Genomic DNA, 9,886 nt, shown 5'->3' with positions numbered 1-9,886 from the left:
TAGGACCTTGCAGTAATCCAGACGGGAGATGACAAGCGCCTGGATTAGGACCTGCGCCGCTTCCTGTGTGAGGCAGGGTCGTACTCCGCGAATGTTGTAGAGCATGAACCTACAGGATCGGGTCACCGCCTTGATGTTAGCGGAGAACGACAGGGTGTTGTCCAGGGTCACGCCAAGGCTCTTAGCACTCTGGGAGGAGGACACAATGGAGTTGTCAGAGGTCCGGACAACAGGCCCTCCGATTTGACACACTGAACTCTGTCTGAGAAGTAGTTGGTGAACCAGGCGAGGCAGTCATTTGAGAAACCAAGGTTGTTGAGTCTTCCGATAAGAATGTGGTGATTGAAAGCCTTGGCCAGGTCGATGAATACGGCTGCACAGTATTGTCTCTTATCGATGGCGGTTATGTTATTGTTTAGGACCTTGAGCGTGACTGAGGTGCACCCATGACCAGCTCGGAAACCAGATTGCACAGTGGAGAAGGTACGGTGGGATTCAAAATGGTCTGTGATCTGTTTAACTTGGCTTTCGAAGACCTTAGAAAGGCAGGGTAGGATAGATATAGGTCTGTAGCAGTTTGGATCCAGGGTGTCTCCTCCTTTGAAGAGGGGGATGACCGCGGCAGATTTCCAATCTTTGGGAATCTCAGACAATACGAAAGAGAGGTTGAACAGGCTAGTAATAGGGGTTGCAACAATTGCGGCGTTAATTTTAGAGAGGGTCCAGATTGTCTAGTCCAGATTTGTAGGGGTCCAGATTTTGCAGCTCTTTCAGAACATCAGCTATCTGGATTTGGGTGAAGGAGAAATGGGGAGGCTTGGGCAAGTTGCTGTGGGGGGTGCAGGGCTGTTGACCGGGGTAGGGGTAGCCAGGTGGAAAGCATGGCCAGCAGTAGAAAAATGCTTGTTGAAATTCTCAATAATCGTGGATTTATCGGTGGTGACAGTGTTTCCTAGCCTCAGTGCAGTGGGCAGCTGGGAGGAGGTGTTCTTATTCTCCATGGACTTTATAGTGTCCCAGAACTTTTTGGAGTTTGTGCTACAGGATGCAAATTTCTGTTTGAAAAAACGAGCCTTTGCTTTCCTAACTTCCTGTGTATATTGGTTCCTAACTTCCCTGAAAAGTTGCATATCGCGTGGGCTATTCGATGCTAATGCAGTACGCTACAGGATGTTTTTGTGTTGGTCAAGGGCAGTCAGGTCTGGAGTGAACCATGGGCTATATCTGTTCTTAGTTCTACATTTTTTGAATGGGGTATGCTTATTTAAGATGGTGAGGAAAGCACTTTTAAAGAATAACCAGGCATCCTCTACTGACAGAATGAGATCAATATGCTTCCAGGATACCCGGGCCAGGTCGATTAGAAAGGCCTGCTCACAGAAGTGTTTTAGGGAGTGTTTGACCGTGATGAGGGTGGTCGTTTTGACCGTAGACCCATTACGGATGCAGGCAATGAGGCAGTGATCGCTGAGATCCTGCTTGAAGACAGCAGAGGTGTATTTGGCGGGCAGGTTGGTCAGGATGATATCTAAGAGGGTGCCCGTGTTTACGGATTTAGGGTTGTACCTGGTAGGTTCATTAATCATTTGTGTGAGATTGAGGGCATCAAGCTTAGATTGTAGGATGGCTGGGGTGTTAAGCATGTACCAGTTTAGGTCACCTAACAGCAGGAGCTCTGAAGACAGATTCACATATGGTGTCCAGGGCACAGCTGTGGGCAGAAGGTGGTCTATAGCAAGTGGCAATGGTGAGAGACTTGCTTCTGGAAAGGTGGAGTTTTAAAAGTAGCTCAAATTGTTTGGGCACAGACCTGGATAGTAAGACAGAACTCTGCAGGCTATCTCTGCAGTAGATTGCAACTCCGCCCCCTTTGGCAGTTCTATCTTGTCAGAAAATGTTATAGTTAGGAATGGAAATTCCAGGGTTTTTGGTGGTCTTCCTAAGCCAGGATTCAGACACGGCTAGGACATCCGGGTTGGCAGAGTGTGCTAAAGCAGTGAATAAAACAAACTTAGGGAGGAGGCTTCTAATGTTAACATGCTAGAAACCAAGGTTTTTACAGTTACAGAAGTCAACAAATGAGAGTGCCTGGGGAATGGGAGTGGAGCTAGGCGCTGCAGGACCTGGGTTAACCTCTACATCACCAGAGGAACAGAGGAGGAGTAGGATAAGGGTACGACTAAAGGCTATACGAACTGGCCGTCTAGTACGTTCGGAACAGAGAGTAAAAGGAGCAGGTTTCTGGCCACGATAGAATAGATTCAAGGCATAATGTACAGACACAGGTATGGTAGGATGTGAATACAGTGGAGGTAAACCTATGCATTGAGTGATGATGAGAGAGAGATTGTCTCTAGAAACATCATTTAAACCAGGTGAGGTCACCGCATGTGTGGGAGGTGGAACTAAAGGGTTAGCTGAGGCGTATTGAGTAGGGCTAGAGGCTACAGTGAAATAAGGCAATAATCGCTAACCAAAACAGCAATGGACAAGGCATATTGACATTAGGGAGAGGCATTCATAGCCGAGTGATCAATAGGAGTCCAGTGAGTACCTCGACAGGCTGGAGACACGGCGATTCAGACAGCTAGCGGGCCGGAGCTAACAAGCTAGCAGAAGGGCCTTAGAGAGACGTCGCGACGGAAGAAGTCTGTTATAGCCCCCTCGTGCTGTTACGTCGGCAGACCAGTCGTCGTGGATCAGCAGGGCTCCGTGTGGTAAAAAGGTCCAGGCCAATTGGCAAAATAGGTATAGTGGCCAGAGAATTTGTCCGATGAGCCTCTTCAGCTGACAGTCCGATATGCTCTAGACAGCTAGCGGGCTGTTGCTAGCAGATGGGCATTCAGGGGACGTTGCGACGGAGGAGCCAGTTGAAAAACCCCCTCGGGCAGATTACGTCGGTTGTCCAGTCGTTAAGAATCAGGGCTCCGTGTTGGTAGTAAAAGGGGTTCAGGTCAATTGGCAAAATAGATATTGTAGCCCAAGGTGTGGCTGATGGACCTCTTCAGCTAGCCGGGAGATGGGCGTAGCAAAGGTTATCTCCAGGCTAATTGGTTCTTGCTTCGGGACAGAGACGTTAGCCAGCAGTGGTCCACAGCAAGCTTTTCTTTAAATGGCGCATTAACATTTGATCTACAAATAGTAGACATTTGATGAGGGTGAAGCAGAACGTGAATATCCAACGGAAATTGGTAATAATATGGAGTCTGGTGAAAGTTACAAAGACCGTGATAACGTCAAATGGAAAGATTCATGGTACTCATGGTCTAGCAGTTGAGGTGAAATGTAATGAGTGTTGACATTATGGTGAATGGTAAGATGTTATTAGTGGCTTTCAGATATCACTCTTAATGCAATATCTTAGTCATTTGAAGAAGCTAAGATTTCAATACAAGGTCACATGACGAACAGAGGGGTTGAGCCTTGGGACTGATATTAAATTAGAGGCTGCCATTTGGTGTTTGGGTTAAAGAAAAGCTTGCTGTGGACCCATTGATAAGCCACCAGTGAAAGTGAGTTGTACTCTCAGAACTCAGGCTGTAAGGGACACAGTGGGAAAATTTGGAACAGAGGTATGGCTAATTGAATAGGATATGTTTTCCGATTATTATTTCTTAATTCAATAGTTTATGATATTGCATTTACCGTCAGTTTACCTACCATCGTACTGTCACAGTGTAGTCTACCTACCATCGTTCTGTCAGTCTACCTACCATAATTTTTTCACATTGTAGTCTACCTATCATCGTAATGTCACAGTATAGTGTACCTACCATTGTGCTGTCAGTACTGTCAGTCTATTCTGTCATAGGTGCCAGAAACCTTCTGGACAGAACATCCCAGTGACAGTCTGTATCAGACCCTAGAATAGACTGGGAGACAGTATCAGACCCTAGAATAGACTGGGAGACAGTATCAGACCCTAGAATAGACTGGGAGACAGTATCAGACCCCAGAATAGACTGGGAGACAGTATCAGACCCCAGAATAGACTAGGAGACAGTATCAGACCCCAGAATAGACTGGGAGACAGTATCAGACCCCAGAATAGACTGGGAGACAGTATCAGACCCTAGAATAGACTGGGAGACAGTATCAGACCCCAGAATAGACTGCGAGGCAGTATCAGACCCCAGAATATACTGGGAGGCCGTATCAGACCCCAGAATAGACTGGGAGACAGTATCAGACCCCAGAATAGACTGGGAGGCAGTATCAGACCCCAGAATAGACTGGGAGGCAGTATCAGACCCCAGAATAGACTGGGAGGCAGTATCAGACCCCAGAATAGACTGGGAGACAGTATCAGACCCCAGAATAGACTGGGAGGCAGTATCAGACCCCAGAATAGACTGGGAGACAGTATCAGACCCCAGAATAGACTGGGAGACAGTATCAGACCCCAGAATAGACTGGGAGACAGTATCAGACCCCAGAATAGACTGGGAGACAGTATCAGACCCTAGAATAGACTGGGAGACAGTATCAGACCCTACTCCTCCAGGGAGAGTGGTTCAGAATAAACTGGGAGTCCTTCTCATTTGTTCCATACCTCATCATTTGGGATGTCAATAAGACCTTCATCAGGGATACAGTAAGTTTAGTTAACAAGTCTTTACCTAGCAAGGTAAACGTCTGAGTGGGTGGATACAGAATATCTTGTTCAACATTCATTGGTCAAATTGAACTGGGAATGGATTTTGTTTAAAAATGTATTACCAGGGTGGAGGAAATCCCGTAAGCATTTATAATTGTATTGGTTAGGGGTAGGTCAAGTACCGTAACTTTACCAAAAGTAGATGTAGTGGCTGTACCAACCTAGGAATGTATTTTCCCTGAATATCTACCATAACGGTCTGCTTTTCCCTGAATGTTCTTTTTTTGGGAAGTAAAGAAATTCCTGCTACATCCATGTTGTGTTCAGCCTGAGGACTAACCGACCCTAACCTGCCTGAGGACTAACCGACCCTAACCGGCCTGGGGACTAACCGGCCCTGACCAGCCTGAGGACTAACCGGCCCTAACCAGCCTGAGGACTAACCAACCCTAACCGGCCTGGGGACTAACCGGCCCTAACCAGCCTGAGGACTAACCGGCCCTAACCGGCCTGAGGACTAACTGGCCTGAGGACTAACCAGCCCTAACCAGCCTGAGGACTAACCCGCCTGAGGACTAACCGGCCCTAACCGGCCTGAGGACAAACCGGCCCTGACCGGCCTGAGGACTAACCGGCCCTAACCAGCCTGAGGATGAACCGGCCCTAACCAGCCTGAGGACTAACCGGACCTGACCGGCCTGAGGACTAACCGGCCTGAGGACTAACCGACCCTAACCAGTCTGAGGACTAACCGACCTGAGGACTAACCGACCCTAACCGGCCTGAGGACGAACCGGCCCTAACCAACCTGAGGACTAACCGACCATAACCGACCAGGGGACTAACCGGCCCTAACCAGCCAGGGGACTAACCGGCCTGAGGACTAACCGACCCTAACCAGCCTGAGGACTAACCGACCCTGTTGGATCGTTCCTCAGACTGCTAACTCTCTGCAGGGTGTTGGAGCGTTCCTCAGACTGTTAACTCTCTGTTGGAGCGTTCTTCAGACTGTTAACTCTCTGTTGGAGCGTTCCTCAGACTGTTAACTCTGTTGGAGCGTTCCTCAGACTGTTAACTCTGTTGGAGCGTTCCTCAGACTGTTAACTCTCTGTTGGAGCGTTCCTCAGACTGTTAACTCTCTGTTGGAGCGTTCCTCAGACTGTTAACTCTCTGCAGGGTGTTGGAGCGTTCTTCAGGTCATCATGGGCACACTTCCTTCCCTTCACTACTGATGTGCTCCACATATGAAGCTGCTAACACAACATTCAGACTGGAACACAGAAGGCATCCTGAAGATGTGACATATTCTGATGTTTTAGAATTAAACTAAGCTACTGACAAACTAATGGTCTTCATTACTTTTCATTAACTTGAAGGCTGTGTGTGTGTGTGTGTGTGTGTATCATCTCTCTGTGTGGCCATATCATTTGACATTTAGAAAACCTATCCTGTAGAAATCAAGACAGCGGAATGAGTTTGAGTGTATTATTAGTTTATTTTTATATTTACAGGGACAGTGCACATTAATCAACATTTCAGTAAAAGTGCTGGTTTTAGCCAGCTGGCTAATTTTCATCTGCAGTTCCACACTTGGATGTAGATTAATTAAATAATTCCATGATTATAAACCATATGATGGCAGGAAGCAAACGAACCATGTCACAGTGCATTACATTATAATGTATATGATTTTAACTGAAAGACACAAACGGTGGCGGTGAATCAGAGGAGGAGGTGGACAGGGTTCAGAGGTGACAGAGAGGAGGAGGAGGTCAGGGTTCAGAGGTGACAGAGAGGAGGAGGTGGTCAGGGTTCAGAGGTGACAGAGAGGAGGAGGAGGTCAGGGTTCAGAGGTGACAGAGAGGAGGAGGTGGTCAGGGTTCAGAGGTGACAGAGAGGAGGAGGTGGTCAGGGTTCAGAGGTGACAGAGAGGAGGAGGAGGTCAGGGTTCAGAGGTGACAGAGAGGAGGAGGTGGTCAGGGTTCAGAGGTGACAGAGAGGAGGAGGAGGTCAGGGTTCAGAGGTGACAGAGAGGAGGAGGTGGTCAGGGTTCAGAGGTGACAGAGAGGAGGAGGAGGTCAGGGTTCAGAGGTGACAGAGAGGAGGAGGTGGTCAGGGTTCAGAGGTGACAGAGAGGAGGAGGAGGTCAGGGTTCAGAGGTGACAGAGAGGAGGAGGAGGTCAGGGTTCAGAGGTGACAGAGAGGAGGAGGTGGTCAGGGTTCAGAGGTGACAGAGAGGAGGAGGTGGTCAGGGTTCAGAGGTGACAGAGAGGAGGAGGAGGTCAGGGTTCAGAGGTGACAGAGAGGAGGAGGTGGTCAGGGTTCAGAGGTGACAGAGAGGAGGAGGAGGTCAGGGTTCAGAGGTGACAGAGAGGAGGTGGTGGTCAGGGTTCAGAGGTGACAGAGAGGAGGTGGTGGTCAGGGTTCAAAGGTGACAGAGAGGAGGTGGTGGTCAGGGTTCAGAGGTGACAGAGAGGAGGAGGAGGTCAGGGTTCAGAGGTGACAGAGAGGAGGTGGTGGTCAGGGTTCAAAGGTGACAGAGAGGAGGAGGAGGTCAGGGTTCAGAGGTGACAGAGAGGAGGAGGAGGTCAGGGTTCAGAGGTGACAGAGAGGAGGAGGAGGTCAGGGTTCAGAGGTGACAGAGAGGAGGAGGAGGTCAGGGTTCAGAGGTGACAGAGGAGGAGGAGGTCAGGGTTCAGAGGTGACAGAGAGGAGGAGGAGGTCAGGGTTCAGAGGTGACAGAGAGGAGGAGGTGGTCAGGGTTCAGAGGTGACAGAGAGGAGGAGGTGGTCAGGGTTCAGAGGTGACAGAGAGGAGGAGGAGGTCAGGGTTCAGAGGTGACAGAGAGGAGGAGGTGGTCAGGGTTCAGAGGTGACAGAGAGGAGGAGGAGGTCAGGGTTCAGAGGTGACAGAGAGGAGGAGGTGGTCAGGGTTCAGAGGTGACAGAGAGGAGGAGGAGGTCAGGGTTCAGAGGTGACAGAGAGGAGGAGGTGGTCAGGGTTCAGAGGTGACAGAGAGGAGGAGGAGGTCAGGGTTCAGAGGTGACAGAGAGGAGGAGGAGGTCAGGGTTCAGAGGTGACAGAGAGGAGGAGGTGGTCAGGGTTCAGAGGTGACAGAGAGGAGGAGGTGGTCAGGGTTCAGAGGTGACAGAGAGGAGGAGGAGGTCAGGGTTCAGAGGTGACAGAGAGGAGGAGGTGGTCAGGGTTCAGAGGTGACAGAGAGGAGGAGGAGGTCAGGGTTCAGAGGTGACAGAGAGGAGGTGGTGGTCAGGGTTCAGAGGTGACAGAGAGGAGGTGGTGGTCAGGGTTCAAAGGTGACAGAGAGGAGGTGGTGGTCAGGGTTCAGAGGTGACAGAGAGGAGGAGGAGGTCAGGGTTCAGAGGTGACAGAGAGGAGGTGGTGGTCAGGGTTCAAAGGTGACAGAGAGGAGGAGGAGGTCAGGGTTCAGAGGTGACAGAGAGGAGGAGGAGGTCAGGGTTCAGAGGTGACAGAGAGGAGGAGGAGGTCAGGGTTCAGAGGTGACAGAGAGGAGGAGGAGGTCAGGGTTCAGAGGTGACAGAGGAGGAGGAGGTCAGGGTTCAGAGGTGACAGAGAGGAGGAGGAGGTCAGGGTTCAGAGGTGACAGAGGAGGAGGAGGTCAGGGTTCAGAGGTGACAGAGGAGGAGGTGGTCAGGGTTCAGAGGTGACAGAGAGGAGGTGGTGGTCAGGGTTCAGAGGTGACAGAGAGGAGGAGGAGGTCAGGGTTTAGAGGTGACAGAGAGGAGGTGGTGGTCAGGGTTCAGAGGTGACAGAGAGGAGGTGGTGGTCAGGGTTCAGAGGTGACAGAGAGGAGGTGGTCAGGGTTCAGAGGTGACAGAGATGAGGAGGTCAGGGTTCAGAGGTGACAGAGAGGAGGTGGTCAGGGTTCAGAGGTGACAGGAGATCAGGGGGGGTCATTCAGAAAGGATTCAGACCCTTCCCTTTTTCCACTTGTTGCCTTATTCCAAAATGGATTAAAAAATAAAATAAATGTCCTCAATCTACACACATTACCCCATAGTGACAAAGCAAAAACAAGTTTGGATTTTTTTTTTACAAATAATAAAACATCACATTTAGATAAGTATTCAGACCCTTTGCTATGCGACTCGAAATTGAGATTGGATGCATCCTGTTTCCATTGATCATCTTTAAGATGTTTCTACAACTTGTTGGAGTCCACCTGTGGTAAATTCAATTGATTGGACATGATTTGGAAAGGCACACACCTGTCTATATAAAGGTCCCACAGTTGACAGTGCATGTCAGAGCAAAAACCAAGCCATGAGGTCGAAGGAATTGTCCGTAGAGCTCCGAGACAGGATTGTGTCGAGGCACAGATCTGGGGAAAAGCAGCAAAAAAAAAATCTGCAGCATTGAAGATCCTGAAGAACACAGTGGCCTCCATCATTCTTAAATGGAAGAAGTTTGGAAACACCAAGATTCTTCCAAGAACTGAGCAATCGGGGGAGACGGGCCTTGGTCAGGGAGGATGGTCCCTCTGACAGAGCTCCAGAGTTCCTCTGTGGAGAAGGGAGAACCTTCCAGAAGGACAACCATCTCTGCAGCACTCCACCAATCAAGCCATTATAGTAGAGTGGCCAGACAGAAGCCACTCCTCAGTAAAAGGCACATGACAGTCTGCTTGGAGTTTGCCAAAAGGCACAAAGGACTCAGACCATGAGAAACAAGATTCTCTGGTCTGAGGAAACCTAGATCGACCTCTTTGGCCTGAATGCTAAGAGTCACATCTGGAGGAATCCTGGCACCATCCCTACAGTGAAGCATGGTGGTGGCAGCATCATGTCTGGAGGAAACCTGGCACCATCCCTACTGTGAAGCATGGTGGTGGCAGCATCATGTCTGGAGGAAACCTGGCACCATCCCTAAGGTGAAGCATGGTGGTGGCAGCATCATACTGTGGGGATGTTTTTCAGCATCAGGGACTGGGAGACTAGTCAGGATCGAGAGAAAGATGAACGGAGCAAAGTACTGAGAGATCCTTGGTGAAAACCTGCTCCTGAGTGCTCAGGTCCTCAGACTGGAGCGAAGGTTCACCTTCCAACAGGACATTGACCCTAAGCACACAGCCAAGACAATGCAGGAGTGGCTTCGGGACAAGTCTCTGAATGTCCTGGAGTGGCCCAGCCAGAGCCCGGATTTAAACCCAATCAAACATCTCTGGAGACCTGAAAATAGCTGTGCAGCAACGCTCCCCCTCCAACCTGACAAAGCTTGAGAGGATCTGCAGAGAAGATTGAAATTCCCCAAA

The sequence above is a fragment of the Salmo trutta genome, chromosome 3 (assembly GCF_901001165.1).
Source record: "Salmo trutta chromosome 3, fSalTru1.1, whole genome shotgun sequence".
In the NCBI taxonomy this organism is placed as follows: Eukaryota; Metazoa; Chordata; class Actinopteri; order Salmoniformes; family Salmonidae; genus Salmo; species Salmo trutta.
The sequence above is the reverse complement of the archived record's forward strand: the minus strand, read 5'-3'. Positions refer to the sequence as shown.